This window comes from Geotrypetes seraphini, chromosome 2, assembly GCF_902459505.1.
Source record: "Geotrypetes seraphini chromosome 2, aGeoSer1.1, whole genome shotgun sequence".
In the NCBI taxonomy this organism is placed as follows: Eukaryota; Metazoa; Chordata; class Amphibia; order Gymnophiona; family Dermophiidae; genus Geotrypetes; species Geotrypetes seraphini.
The window spans coordinates 383,701,411-383,717,285 of NC_047085.1; the positions used below are offsets into that span (position 1 = coordinate 383,701,411).

Consider the following 15,875-nt stretch of genomic DNA (forward strand, 5'->3'; position numbering starts at 1 on the left):
TATATCGAAAGAAGTTTTTAGCCTCCTTGGCTATTTTTTCTTTAGTCTCTTTTGGCCCTTCTTACCACCTTATGGCACTTGCTTTGATGTTGTTTGTGTTTTTTCCAGTTTTCTTCCATTTTTTACCTTTTCCATTCCTTAAAGTTTCAAGTTTTATTAATTTTAATGTACCAACCATCGACGTGCATCTAGCCGATTTACCATGCTAAAAAAATTAAAAGTTTAAAAATAAATAAATACTTAAAAAATATATAATAATTATAAGTGGGGGAAGAGTGAACATTAAAAGACAATTTACAAATACAAACTTGGACTTGAGGGTAAAGAGGGGAAGGGGAGGCCGATAAATACATCATTAAAAACTAAATAAAGGAACAGGGAAGAGGGGGAGGGGTATGACTTCAGGAGTGGGGGGTCGCTTCTTAAAAGTGGTTGATGATAAGTTTTACTAGCTGTTGGAGTGGAGGTATTTAAGGGCTGTGATATGCATCTTGGAATAAGAATATTTTTAATTTAGTCTTAAATTTGTTGAGGAAATTTTTGAGGCGGAGTTGAGGTGGCATAGCATTCCATAAGGTTGGAGCAACTACGGAGAAGTTAGTTTTCCTGGTGTAGTAGAATTCTTTGATGGAAGGGATGGTCAGTAGATTCTGATCTGCTGATCTAAGTGTCCGAGAAAGGCAAAGAGGAATGATAAGTTTATCGAGAAAAGATGGAAGACAGGAAAGTTTGATTTTAAAGACCAGCATTAAGATTTTATAAGTGATACGGTGTGTCTCTGATCGCTTCCTTCATTGCTACAGTGAGCCACGCCGGTTCCTTGTTCTTCTTCCTCTTGGAACCCTTGTTGATACTTGGTATATATAGATTTTGCGCCTCTGTGTGTCCTTGAAAAGGGACCATGCTTGCTCTAGCATATTTACAGTACTTATCCTCTTCCTAATCTTCTTCCTCACCATGACTCTCATCCCTTTGTAGTTCCCTTTTCGGAAGTTCAGTGCCATGGCCATCGTTCTGGATCGATTTTTTTGTTCCTGTTGAAGTGGATCATGTTGTGATCACTGTTTCCCAGCGTCCCTTCTACTTCTATACCTTGTGCCGGTCCCTGTAGTCCATTTAGAATTAAATCTAGAATTGCATTTCCTCTCATATTTTCCATGACAAGTTATTCCAGGAAGCAATTGCCTACAGCATCCAGGAACTTGGTCTCTCTACAGCAGCTGGAGTTGCCTAGGTTCCAATCTATACTCAGATAATTGAAGTCGCCCATGATAACTGCATTGCCTCCCTTGCATTCGTGTTTAATCTCGTCTGTCATTTCTTCATCAGTCTCTTCGGACTGCCCTGGGGATTGGTAGTAGATGCCAATCTTCGTATCCATTCAATTTGTTCCTGGTATTTTGACCCATAGAGGCTCTACCTTATTGTTCGTGTTCTCTTTGGTAGACTCAATTCCCTCTTTTATGTATAGGGCAATACCTCCACCTTTCTGTCCTACTTTGTCTCTGTGGTATATCTTGTATCCCGGTAGTACAATGTCCCAGACATTGTCCTCATTCTACCATGTTTCCGTGATGTCGATGATGTCTAGGTCATCTTTTTGTGGTATAGCCTCCAATTCCCCCATTTTATTCCGTAGGCTCCTTGCGTTTGTGTACATACATTTAAGTTTGCAGCCTGTTACTTTCTTGCACTTTCTTTCTCCTTCTGTCTCCCTCGCTTCTGTCCCTTTCGATCCATCGGGATTTCTATCTTGCCTATGATCCGGTGAGTCTTTCCTGCAATCTCCTCTGGGTATACCGTTTCGCGAACCATCGACTCTTGTTGGCTTTCCTTTTCTTCTTAGTTTAAAAACTTCTCAATTTTTTGCTTGATGTTGCTTGCAAATAGCCTCATTCCATCTACGCTGAGGTGGAGTCCATCCTTTCTGTTTAGCTTACTCTTCCCCCAGAACACCGTGCAGTTGCGTATGAAGTGGAATCCTTCTTCCTCACCCCAGCATCTCATCCACGCGTTGACTGCTTGCAGTTCTGTCTGCCTCTTACCATCGGCCCTGGTACCAGTAAGATCTCTGAGAACACTACCATCGGTGTTCTGATCTTCAGCTTCCTTTCTAGCATCCGGAACCAGTTCTTCAGTGTTTCCCTGCTGTAGTTCCTGTTGCTCACATCGTTTGTCCCAACGTGGATCACCACCACCGTATCCTCCATCCGCACTGTCGATGATCTTGTCGATGCAGCTCACTATATCCTCAACCTTGGCTCCTGTTAGGCAGGTTACCAGTCGATCCTGTCTTCCTCATGCTATGTGGCTGTTGACTTGTCAGATGATGGAGTCTCCCACAACGATTGCTGCCTTCTATATCTTCTCTTGTCTCTCTAGCCACAGGTCCATGTCCTCGGTGCACTTCCATCTTTCCTCCTCCTGGTGTTGGCCTGCACTGGACTCGTCTTCCTCTGGGTTCCCCCTGTTTTTTTCCAGGTCCTGCTGCTGTGTCATCTAGTCCTTTCTTGTGATTTTCCTCCAGGTGGTCCTCACTCTCTGTGGATGTGTCTTGGCAGTTCCTCTGTTGTTCCTCGGCCTCTCTGTATGCCTCCTCGATGAACTTCTATAACTCCCTGATTTCTTCTTCGATGCTCCTCTCTTCCATGATGTTCTCCGCCTCCCTGACTTCTTCAATGTTCCTCTCTTTCATGAAGTTTTCAGCCTCTCTAATCTCCTCCTGAACTGCTCGAAGTGCTTCTAGTTCTAGTACTCTGCCCTCCAATAGCTTGACTTGCTTCTTCAGGCCCTCCAGTTCCTCGCATCAGGTGCATACATAAGACTGCCTCCCAGAGGGGAGGTAGTCATATATATGATAAACGGTGCAAAAGACTGGGTAGTTCATCATCCTGCTTCCATCATTGCTGTCCATTTGCTCGGTCTGTTGTCTGAAGTGGCATCTACTTGTTTCCCGGGTCTTATGTGCTCCTTGTTCTTCCCTATATGCTTTCTCCCGCTGTGTGTAGCATCCTTGGTGCTGTTACTGTGTAGTTCCTCTCCTAATTTTATACCTACTACCCCTGCTTCTGTTGTGTATGTCCTCTGCGTCTGCTGTGTTTATTTATGTATCTGCTGTTCGTGTCTGTCCTGTTGCCCTTTGTGGTACTTGCCTGTGTAGTTGTCCTTCCCTGGTGTTTCTTCAGTGCAGTAGCTTGTCTCTACTCAAGGCCCTTCGCAAAGGAACGCTCGCCTTCGTGCACCGAATGGCTGAGCGCCATTGGCCCCTCCCCTTTTAAGGGAGCTCTAGTGGATGATAGGGGTAGGAGGAGCTACCTCTCACCGCTGCCCCTTGCTTTCTCCTGCCTTCTTCTCCTACTCCCTCTTCTCTCCTCTCCTGTTCACCTTGTCCTTCTCTTTATCTCTCCTCTCCTGCCTCCTGCTTGCCTGCGCCGTTGGCCCTTCCCCTTTTAAGGGGGAGCATCCGTGGATGATGTCGGGGGGGGCGGAGCTACCTCTCACCGCTGCCTCTTGATCTCTCCTCTCTTCTCCTTCTCCTACTCCCTCGTCTCTCCTCTCCTGTTCGACTTCTCCTTATCTCTCCTCTCCTGCCTCCTGCTCACCTGCCCAAACCCCTCAAGCCCAGTAGCCTGTTCTCACGGTGGCCAATCCAGGTCACTAGTACCTGGCCAAAACCCAAGGTGTAACAATATTCCAAGCTACCAATTGCCCTGTATCGGTAGCATGGAATATTGCTATACCTTGGGTTTTGGCCAGGTACTAGTGACCTGGATTGGCCACCGTGAGAATGGGCTACTGGGCTTGATGGACCATTGGTCTGACCCAGTAAGGCTATTCTTATGTTCTTCTAGCACTGGGGTAGTTAGGAATATTTCTTTTGCTCTGTGAAATGTGGGGGTTAGACCAAATTTATTAGAGAATATTCGGTACTTTATTTTATGTCCATCTAAAATATAATTATTAATGATAAGATTTTATAATGGGACTACTACTAGGAATTTCCTTCATGTTTTATTATTTATGTTGCTATACTAAATAAACTATCATATTTACTGAATCTCTGAGGTGTAGTTAGAGAGTATTAGGGACATTTACATTCCTGCTCGTTTACTTCACAGTCTAATGGTAGCTCAGTAGATTCTTCTTTCTCTGCTTACTCTGGTCTCTTAGAAATGGAAATACTGAGAACCAAGGATCAAGTAAAAACCCTAACTCTCCCTAGGTGAGAAGGTGGCTATAGGACATTAGAGCCCTGAGAACACCGTTATATTACTGGTAACTTTAAGGTCAAATTGGAAGATGGAAACTGTAGATCTACTGAAGATCAGAGATTGTAATGTAGGAGGGTTTTGGGGCGAAGACTGGTCATGTAACTGCTTCAGAATTGGCTTTTTTGGCTCCTTGTGTTATCTAAGTAGCAAATCTTGGAATAAATGATTGAGGAGCATCAAAAATTACTTGCAATTATTCTGAGTGATTGGCCCCAATGTAGCAGAATACAGGCTTACATGAAACACCATCTGCCTATGGTACCAGAAGGCTCTTGGCATCACATATAAAAGCTCCAACAGCTTTGAATGCATAACATCTTCTAAAAAGACCCCCCCCCCAAAAAAAAAAAAAAACAAACAAACAAAAAAAAACCCAACTCCAAACAAACCATAATATGAAGCATGAAGTGTCCAAGATAATTTTCTGAACTTCTGTGTGTTTTTCTGTCCAAAACCCTATGCTGAAAGGCATTATGTTTTGCATTCTATTCTTCAGTTCCAGAACCTCACTTTGAAATAGATGAGAGGGATTTCTGCACTAATGGAAATGGCTTGCTAGAATCCATTTCTCACATCTTTGGAGGCTCCTCCATGGATTATTAATTCCTGAAGTCAAGTTTCCTGCCAGCTTCTATGGAGAAGGTCTCACTCCTAGAAGCTGAGTGACTTCTCCTGTAGCCTTACTCTTATGGGGTCTGTTTCTTGGGTCCTCTTGAGCTTTTCTCCTAGCCAGTGATAGTTCTCAATGCAAGGAAGACCATAGAAGGGGACAGCCTCAGAGTTTGCATTTTGAATAAACTGAACTTTCACACTCTGGGGGCATCCTGGCACACAGGGATAAAACAGTAGATTGCATGGTTATCTGCCATAAGCCAACCATCAATCCCAAGTCAATACAATAGTTCTTTTTTTCTTATAAATCTTATTTTCTTATACCATTTTACACCTTAAGCCAGACCTCAGAAACACAACTCGCTGCTCAAAATGTAATAGCAGCTAGCTTAATGTGTTGCTTCTTCACTGGTCTTATTTTAAATTTAATGCTGGTATTCTCCGCATTATATAAAGTGCATCACATTTAAAGTGCAAGATAATTAAAGTGCTTAGAGTGCAAGTTGCCTTTCGTTTTTCAACTTACAACCCTATTCTTTCTTAATAGTACTTATGTTATATTTTAATGATTGGGAAAGCTGCGATCCGACATATTTTGTGTGATTACTCTTTATCAAGGATCGTTTCCCTCGACCATGCTATTGCCATCCGACCTTTTGTAAAGTGTCATAGACTTTTTGACACAGCATGGGCATGCCTAGAGTCTGGAGATTGGATTCACTGTGGTAGATAATTTTTCATACAGCAGGGATGAGGGGATAAAGAAAAGATTATCACCAAGAACCTGAGGAAAACATCAACTTTCTATATCGGAAGAAAGAGAAAAATGCTGAGATGGCAGGATCCACATCTAGTCTGCTGTTGAGAGACATGGGGGGAAACCACTTCTTGACATGGATCGGTGGCATGGAACGCTGCTACTATTTGGGTTTTTGCCAGGTACTTGTGACTTGGATTGGCCTCCGTGAAGATGGGATACTGGGCTAGATCAGTGTTTCTCAATACACGATACACGTACCCTTGGGGGTACGCGAGCCATGTGTTGGGAGTAAGCAGCCTGGCCACCACTGCTGGGGATCCTTCCCTACCCGCCCGCAGCTGAAGCCGCTTCCGGGGATCACTTCCTGCCCGCCCACTACTGAAGCTGCTGCTCGGGATCCCTCACTGCCTGTCTGAAAGCCAGCCGCAAACCACCACCCCGAAGCCGTCCCTGTTACTTTGGCGGAGCCAGACTCTCTCCATCCTCTGCCTGCAGTAACTTCATGCAGGGATGTAAGCAACGACTCACACACAGCATAGCTGACCCACAACCTTCTCTCCAATGTCAGAATTGACATCAGAGGGGAAGGATTGTGGGCTAGTGTGTGAATGGCTGCATACACTGTCCCTGCACAGAGTTGCTGCTGGGAGAGGATGGAGCAAGTCCAGCTCTGACAAAGTATCAGGGACGGCTTCAGGGGTGGGGAGTGGACAGGGGGGCAGGTGGGCAGGAATACCTTGTGGCTTCGGGGCAGGGATCCCCAGTGGCCCCCTCCAGCTTCTGTGGATGGGTCAGCTTGGGGGGAATGGAGAGGTATGTGGGCAGGCAGGGATCCTCGGCAGTGCAACTTAATTTTGGGACAAAGCTGGAAGGTGGGGAGGGGGCATGAACTCGACACAGAAAGAAAGGGGGCATGAACATGGGACACAGAACGGAGAGAGGAAGGGGGCACTAACTTGGGATATAGGGGAGAGGAAATAGACTGGGAGAATTATTGGGCATGAGTGAGAGGAGAGATGGTGCATATGGGGAAAGGAAGAAAGGAAAATTGGGCATGAAGAAAGAGAGGAGTGCATGGGGATGCATGGGCAATAGCAGGATGAGAGGAGAAATGTTGGATATGGTGGTGGAGAAGGGACCAGAGGGTGTTGGAGAGGGGTGAAGGAGAAATGGGCATGGGACTGGTGGGAAGTGGTGAAAATTGCTGCACATGATCTGGGGGATGAAAGAGGGAGAAATGTTGGATGTGGCAGTAGAGGGGGTGGGAGAGAGGCCTGGATCTCTCAAAACAGATGGACAGTGACAGAGAGAGAGAGACTTGTTGCCAATAGGGGTGGAGGAGAGAGGAAGAAAAATTGGACTAATGGAGGGACAGAGAGAGATGTTGATTGGGGAATGGAATGGGGTCTGGAGGAAAGGAAGCATGTAGGAGGCAGAAGAAAAGAAAGAAATATTGAATGCACAGTCAGAAGGAAGTGCAACCAGAGACTCATGAAATCACCAAATAACAAAAGTACGAAAAATGATTTTATTTTCAACTTAGATCAAAATGTCAGTTTTGAGAATTTATATCTGCTGTCCATATTTTGCACTATATTTGCCTATTTTTCTATAGTTGTTACTGAGGTGACATTGCATATTTTAAAGTCATCTGCCTTTGGGAAAAAATAGAATATAAATGATAACTTTCTGTGTACAGTGTGCTTTATGGTTTTTTAAAAATGTGGTTACCATTATCTACTATAATAAAACGCTAAGCACGCATGCGCATCTTACCGCCGTGTTCCCTGATCTGTAGGTCTGTGGCAGGTAAGAGTATGCATGCGCACGTTGTTGTTCTATTCTAACGACCGGCGGCGTGACTCCCCCCCCCCCGGCACTGACCCTACCCGGCACACCCAAAACCCCTGTTGACCTTCCCAGCTGACCCTCACACTGCAAGACGAACACAAACCTCCCGGCTCTAGCAGCATCCGAGGCACAGTAAACACGCTGCTTTGCATCCTTCTACTGGCCTGATTTCCTCTGCCACGTCCCTGATGACATCATCAGAGATGCAGCAGAGAAAATTAGGGCAGTAGAAGACCGCGAAGCAGCATGTTTACTGTGCCTCAGACGCTGCTGGATCTGGGAGGTTTGTCAGCTGTCTAGCGTTGGGAGGGTCGGCTGGAAGGGTCAAGGGGGGTTTCAGGTGTGCCGGGTAGGGTCGGCGCCGGGGGTGGTTAAATGGAAACATGCTGTTCAGGGGGATTGGAAGGAGGCAGGCAGGCTGGCTTCGGGTTGTGGGCGGGGGGTTAAATGGAAACATGCTGCTCAGGGGGATGGGAGACAGGCAGGCAGGCTGGCATCGGGGTGGGGTGGGGGGGTTTAAATGGAAACATGCTGCTCAGGGGGATGGGAGGGAGGCAGGCTGGCATCGTGGGGTGAGGGTGGGACAAAGTCTGGAAAATATGATGGGGACATAGGAAGGAGGCACTGGGGGCACTAAGGACAAAGAAAAGGGCACTAAGGACATAGGATGCACTGAAGGCACTAAGCAGGACAGAGGCACTGGGGGCACTAAGGACATGGGAAGGAGGCACTGGGAGCACTAAGGACATAGGAAGGAGGCACTGGGGGCATTAAGGACACAGTACGCAGGCACTGGGGCACTAAGGACATGGGAAGGAGGCACTGGGGCATTATGGACACAGGAAGGAGGTACTGGGGCACTAAGGACGAAGGAAGGGGTACTAAGGACATGGGAAGGAGGTACTAGGGGCATAGGAAGGGGCACTAAGGACATAAGAAGGAGGCACTGAAGGCACTAAGGACATAGGGAGAGACACAGACAGAAAAAATGACAGACAGACAGGCAGCGTGCAAGGAGAGAGAGACAAAGAAAAAAAAACCCCAGACAGACAGACATCTACTCTGGCACCCGTTAATGTAACGGGCTTAAACACTAGTGTATTAATAAGATTATAGTGTGTGTATATGAAAAATGGATGGAAGAAATTGCATCACAATTAGTACTATTATTATGGGGGGTGGGTCTGGGGCGGAGATACTTGGTTGGTATTTGTTAGGCTTAGGGGGTACTTGGCTTGAAGAAGTTGAGAAACACTGGGCTAGGTGGACCATTTGTCTGATCCAATAAGGCTATTCTTATCCATTCGTTAGTAATATCCAAACTTGATTATTGCAATGCTCTATTCCTTAACATATCATCGAAAGAAAAAAGGAGATTACAACTAATTCAAAACACCGCAATAAAGTTAATATATAATGCAAAGAAATATGATCATGTTTCTCCGCTGTTAAAAGATTCTCACTGGCTGCCTATCAGCCATAGAATCACATTTAAAATAATGTTACTTATCTTCAAGACTCTGGCTTGTGAAGAACCCCAATTTATATCTAGACTTCTGATACCCTATAACACACAACGCTCACTTCGTTCCTCTAATCAAAATCTTCTCTCAGTTCCTTCCTTGAAAATTATTGGTACTAGAAGGGCTGATATTTTTTCTGTGACAGGTCCCCTATGGTGGAATGCCCTTCCCCAATACATTCGCAATGAAAAAGATATTTTAACATTCAAAAAATCTTTAAAGTCTTATTTATTTAGAGATGCCTTCAATGTCTAAAGCAGATTATGTTTTTAATAGCTGAGATTTTTATGTACCCTTACCTATTGTTCTCCCCACTTTTCTATTTAAAACGAAAATTGTAACTTTTATTTTTCTCCTTCCCTACTATATGTTTGTTTTAGTTAATTGTTTGTTGTTAAATTGTGAACCTCTGTTTAACTTATTATATATTGCAATGTACATCGCTTAGTGATTATAATAGGCGATTAATCAAATTTTGTTAATAAACTTGATAAACTTGATGTTCTTATCCATGCACAAGCATGGACAGAAGATATAATTATTTCATATTGATTGGAGGTTCTCTTCTAATCTAATCTAATCTTCCATTTGTGAGTTGCACAAACCTATTCAAGCTCTTGGCGACTGATCAAAGATCAGGAAGGGAAGGGGGAAGAGGGGAAAGGGAGGGGCAAGAGGAGGGGCCTTGGTGAAGGGAGGAAAGATAGGCATAAGCAAGAAGCATTAGTTGTCAAAGAAATGAGTTTTCATTTTTTTCCGGAATGAGGTGTAGTTAGTTTCTTTCCTGATTATTTCAGAAAGGTTATTCCAGGTTATTACACCCGGGTAGGTTAGCATGGAGTGGAAGATTCACTTGTAATGGAGGTTCTTTGTGGACGGCAAGTTTAGCTGAATTCTGTTAAGGACCCTTGTGGATGTGGACCAAGCTATTGATATCTGAATAAGGGAGGCAGCTGAGTTTCCATGTAGTATGTGATGTAGGATGCATGATGTTTTGAAGTTAATCTGGGAAGGTATTGGAAGCCAGTACAATTGTTTGATGCATGTTGAGATTGAATAATATTTCTTTAGGTTGAAGATCAGTCTTACAACTGTGTTCTGGATGAGTTGCAGTTTTTGGATAAGGGTGGTGTTGATGCCTAGGTAGGCGGAGTTTCAGTAGTCTAATTGAAGCAGAACCATCATCTGGACGATCAGAGCAAAATGGTGAAGGTGAAAGTATAGTCTGGTGAGTCGCAGTTTTCACATTGTATAGATCAGGGATCTCAAAGTCCCTCCTTGAGGGCCACAATCCAGTCGGGTTTTCAGGATTTCCCCCAATGAATATGCATGAGATCTATGTGCATGCACTGCTTTCAATGCATATTAATTGGGGAAATCCTGAAAACCCAACTGGATTGTGGCCCTCAAGGAGGGACTTTGAGATCCCTGGTGTAGATGGTCTTTTTTCGGAGATTAGAGATTTGTGGTTCCATCATGAGAGTGTCATCTAAGATACATCCTAGCACTTTAGTGGATTTCTCTATTGTGAGGGTGATGCCAGAGTGAAGGATGATGTTTGTAATATCGTTCTGTTGTGCGGTGTGGAAGCAAATGGCTTTGGTTTTGGTGCCGTTGAGTTTCAATTTGTTGATAGTTGCCCAGGTTTGGAATTTTGCTATGTTGTTTGAGATTTTTTCGGAAATATTTGGCTGATTGTAGGTTATGGGGATGAGGAGGAGAATGTCGTCAGCATAAGGAAGTATGGTTTTATCTTCCAGCTTGATGTGTCCAAGTGAGCTCATGAATAAATTAAATAGGATTAGGGAAAGCGGGGAGCCTTGTGGAACGTCACAGAATGCCTTCCAGGAATTGGAGTATTCTTTGTCCTTTTTGACCATGTATTCACGGTTTTGTAGGAAGTTGGCAAACAATTTCAGTGCTGTCTCTGTTATTCTGATGTCTGAAAGTTCGGTTAGGAGCAACTAGTGGTCCACAGAATTGAAGGCCATGGAGATATTGAATTGAAGTAGTATTGCCTATTTCCCTGAACTCAGCAGTTGCTTGATTTTTGTGGTTAGAGTGATGATAAGGAGCTCGGTGCTGTGTTGTTTTCTGAAGCCGTATTGGGATGGGTGAAGGCAGGAGTGTTGTTCAATGCATGAGGCTAGTTGTTTACTTACATGGGTCTCAAGGATTTTAGTGAGGACAGGAATACCAACAATTGGTCTGTAGTTTGACGCTATGGAGTGGTCTGCTTGAGCTGTTTTCGGTATAGGGTAAGAGCTATTTTTCCCATTTCTTTGGATATGTGGTCTTGGTTCAGGGAGCTATTTAAAAGGTTGGTGAGCCAGGAATTAATTTGGTGAGGAGCTGCTGATAGGTATGTGGGGCAATTGTCTAGGTGGCTGCTTTGTGAGGATAATTTTGCTATTAGATTTTTGGTGTCGAGGACGGTGAGGTTTGTGAAGGAGGTCCAGATTTGGTCGGCTTTTATGGATTCGTAGTCTTCAATGGTGTTAGGTAGGGGAGTGCTTCGGGTGTTTGCTTTTGCAACTTCAGTTTGGACCGATTTGACTTTGTTGAAGAAGTCCGCTAGGTCTTGTGCTGAAATTTTGTTTGTGTGGTTTGTAGATTCTTGGTTCAGTGGGGATGTTAATTGTCGTACCAGATGGAACAGTTTCTTGCTGTCAGTTGTTTTGCTTCCTAGTTTGCAGGCATAGTTTTTCTTGGACTCAGCTATATTGTCCTTACACTTCTTCCTCCGTATTCGTGGTTTCCGTATCCACGGTTTCTCTTATTCGCGATTTTTCATCGGCTGACTCTGCCCCCCAAAATTACATCACTCTGAAAACTCCTTCCCACCCTCCCGCCTTCTATGCAAGCAATCCCTCAGTTTCAAATCACTTTTGCTAAGGTCCCGAGGTTTCCTTATCCATAAGAGCAGTCTTTCACTTGACCTGACTGTGTAACCTCAGGCACCAAAAGAGATTCACTTTGTCTTGGGACCCCACTTGCACCCGAGCCAAGAGGCAGAGAGAAACTTTCCACTGACCCAAAATCATTGCTTCTCCGACAGCGTCGAAGCCAGTGCTTAAAAAAAAAAAAAGAGAAGAAGAAGCAACAATCCCCGTCTTCTTTCCCTAGAGAGGGACAAAAAAAACCCAATCCTTCCCCCCCTCGTGATGGAAATCAAGAGCTGGCTGCAGCCAGCGGAGAGAAGGGCTTTGAATGCTCGGCTGCTCAGCCGGGTCTGAAGGCTCTGTGCTGGGAAGAAAGGCAGGGGAGGAGGAGAGAGAGACAGCTGCATATCGCAAGTGGCAGTGCTTCTTGGGGCTGAGGACATCCTGCAGGCAGGTCTCTGCACACCCTGCCATTGGCTGCAGAGGAAACTCTGACACCCAATGAAAGGGGAACAAAAAGTGGCACGCACACATACACGGGAGGAAGAGGAGAGGGGGCAAGTGAGAGGTGCAGATGGAGGGGGCCTGGAGCACGGAGAGCCACTAATCGTGTCCAAGGTAAGCAAGAGGCGGGGTGGCGATCGTTGGTGCCGGCCGCCATGCACTCAACAGTGTGTATTTTCCCCCTGTTACAGAAAACTGCGAATAATATGTTGAAAAGTTATTCACGGTTTTTCCATATTCGCGCCTATATCCGGAATGCATTCACTGCGAATACGAAGGGAGAAGTGTATATCTATTTATTGCTGTTCTCCACTGTGTTCTGACGCTTTGCTCTTTCTCCATTTCCTCTGTAGCTGTCTGCATAGTTATTTGTCTGTTCTAAGGGACTCTGTAAACCAGGGTGACGTCTGGTTTAATTTTATTTTGCGTGGACGGAGGGGGGCTATGATATCTTGGGTGTTGGTTAGGGTTTTGTTCCAGCTGATTATCATTGTTGTGGAGTTATTTGTGGCAGGAAGGAGAGACCCCGACACAGTGTTCCATAAGAAATCTGGTCTTGTTTTCCTGCGAACCAGTCATGTGTCCTTGGTAGCTTTGAAGTTCAGGTCTTTGCCATCTAGATTTAGGTTGAAATTCAGGAGATAATGATCCGTCCATGGGACTGGGGACCAGTTGGCGCTATTAACTAGATTTAGCAGAGATGATGCAAACAAATTTAAGGTATGACCTTTTTCATGGGTAGGGCCTGAAGAGGTGATTGTGATTTGACAGTCTTCCAGTAAAGCCTTGAGTTTGGTGACTTCTTTGTTTGCTGTAGATTCAAGAGGGAGGTTGATATCTCCGATTATGATTAGGTTGTGTTGGCAAGTGAGATTTGTTATTATTTCAATTGCTTTGATGATGGAGTTAGATTGGGAGCTAGGGGGTCTGTAAAGTAGAAGAATTCCTAGGTTCTTGTGTGAGGAGTTGCGTATTCTTTCAAGCTTGCAGGTAATGAATTCTAGGTAAGGTTGGAAACTTGAGTCTGCTTCGATGACGATATATGAGTTTTTGTAAATTATTGCTAGGCCTCCTCCACGTTTGAGTTTTCTGGGAAGATGAAGTATGTTGTAGCCCTGAGGGCAAAGGTGAGGGAGATCAGGGCATTCGAGGTCTTTTAGCCATGTTTCCGTGAAAAGCACCAGGGCAATGTTGTTGATGTGATTAGGTCGTTTATGAGGAATAGCTTGTTAACCACTGATCTTGCATTGATGTACATGCAGGGGATCGGTGTGGTGACTTCGTCTGTTTTAGGTTTCACTGTGCACTTAGTAGACAATAGGTTCTTGTGTGGCTTAAGTATTGGTTGTTTTCAAAGTTTGTTGTGGTTATGTTTGTTCCAGAGGATGATGTGTTGGTTTTTACCATAGCCTTCCATCGTCTGGTTGAGGAGTTCAGGCGGTCTAGGATTTTGTTGCTCGTGGTTCCTTGAGGGATTGAGGTTATTGCTGGGGGATATGTTGTGCAGAGCTGTGAGGATGGTAAGACAAAGCACCGGAAGCAGGGAGATTAGAGGGAGCTTCATCTTCAGGGTTAGAGTTTTTGAAGCTGACAGGGTAAAAGTTAAGGCATTGTGTGCTCTTCTTTCGCGTGAGGTTAGATGGGCTCTGGGTACTGGCGTGGTTGTTGACTGTAGGAATAGAGCAGGTGGTTTGTATGGTGTGAGTGGGGCTACGGTGAGTCTATCTGGCTGTATTCTCTGTGGTTTTGTTTGTCAGATCTCTCTGAATGGTGTTGCACTCAGTCACTGCGCAAAGGAGCACACCTTTAACTAGTGCCATAGGTGTCGCTCTAAATGGTGGCATGTTGCGCCACAAGGGGCGTCGGGAGACGGAGCTCATCTCCCACCTCTACCCAACTTCCTCCCTTGCGGCTGATTGCCAATCTTATGCTGGGGCAGCTCCCGACAACAATGGAGCTGCCCTGAAGAAATGAAGAAGTTCAAACTTTGATGCCACAAGGGACGTCAGGAGGTGGAGCTCGTCTCCCACGCTCTACCCAACTTCCTCCCTTGCAGCTGATTGCCAGTCTTGTGCTGGGGCAGCTCCCGACAACAATGGGGCTGCCCTGAAGAAATGAAGAAGTTCAAACTTTGGCGCCACAAGGGACGTCAGGAAGTGGAGCTTGTCTCCCACGCTCTTGTGCTGGGGCATCTCCTGATATGCCCTGAAGAAAAAAAGTCTTCTCTCCTCGATTATTGCGGTTTAAGGAAGATTGATAAGATTGTTGCTCTTGTAAGATTATTTGATTGATATTAAGTTTCTTTCTGTATTTTCAGAGCAAGAAGATTCTTGTGAAAATATTTTTGAAATAAATAAATAATGCATGGATAGAGAGTCTGGGAAACCTTCAAGGTAGTAGTTGCACAGGAACTCCTATACACATTCAGAACGACCTTAAACATGTTAAACATGTTTCTGAGCTCTGAGAGGTCTGGGTCCTTGTTGGCATTGTCAGCTAACATCAGCCACTTGAGTATTCAATTTAATTCTGCCTGATGAAGAAGAACTCGGATACTTGTGATAATGGAGATTTATTTTTTTTTAAATCAGCAGGTAGTCTCGTAGAGTAACTAAGGTGTGCTACCACATTAATTCATGTTATTAGTAGATAGATCGATGGGACCTGTGAGAAGATAACACAGTAGTGCACATTACTAATGCTAGCCATTAGTCAGGAAAACAGTTCATAAAAACTCACTTTGTCACTGTGGTATTCCCTGTCTGTTCCTTCTGCATATATGAATCACAAATCTCTTCCTTGTTCCTTGAAAGAGAATCAGTATAACTTTGTATTCCTTTAAGATCCTTAAATGCTTCATTATTATTATTCCCAGAAACCTTCATCCTCACTAGACAAAACAATTCAAAATGTTCTAGTTTCGTTCTAGGTTCTAGTTTTCACAGATTGCAATTACTTTGGGGACAAGGAGATATCTACTGTACCTGAATGTAGCTCATTTGAGCCAGGGCTGGATGAAGGCATTGGCAATCCAGGGAAGTGCCTAGGGCCCTCTGTAGGATGTGTTGTAGGAAGCTAGGATTGCCATCTGTCTGGATTTTATCTTGATTCTATAGATTTGAAAATTAACTGCCTTGAAAACAGAAGGAAGGCTAGTATGGCTGGATATCTTGACAAGTAATACATTTCCAATAGTTGTCAATACCTGGATTTAATTTTTATTCTCTTTAATATTTGTTGTACAAAACATAAAGCTCAAGACTAATATAAATACACAATATGATCAAACTAACAAAATACATTTTAGAACAGCTCTCTGAAACAGTAAAAAAAAAAAAAAAAAAATTAATTACATAGCATGGGAAGGGTTAAGTGAAAAGACTGAAAGGACTTGGGTACCTCAGGATTACTTTCACAACAAATTTCCACAAGTGGCTCATAAATCAGAAATATATATGACTCAAATTTTATT

The 15,875-nt window shown here is 44.3% G+C and overlaps 1 protein-coding gene across 20 annotated transcripts in view; it reads left to right on the forward strand.

Moving 5' to 3' along the window:
* The window catches only part of TBC1D5 (TBC1 domain family member 5), a 759,729-nt gene that overhangs the window by 199,252 nt on the left and 544,602 nt on the right, over window positions 1–15,875 (forward strand). The gene's annotated exons all lie outside the window — the stretch shown is intronic.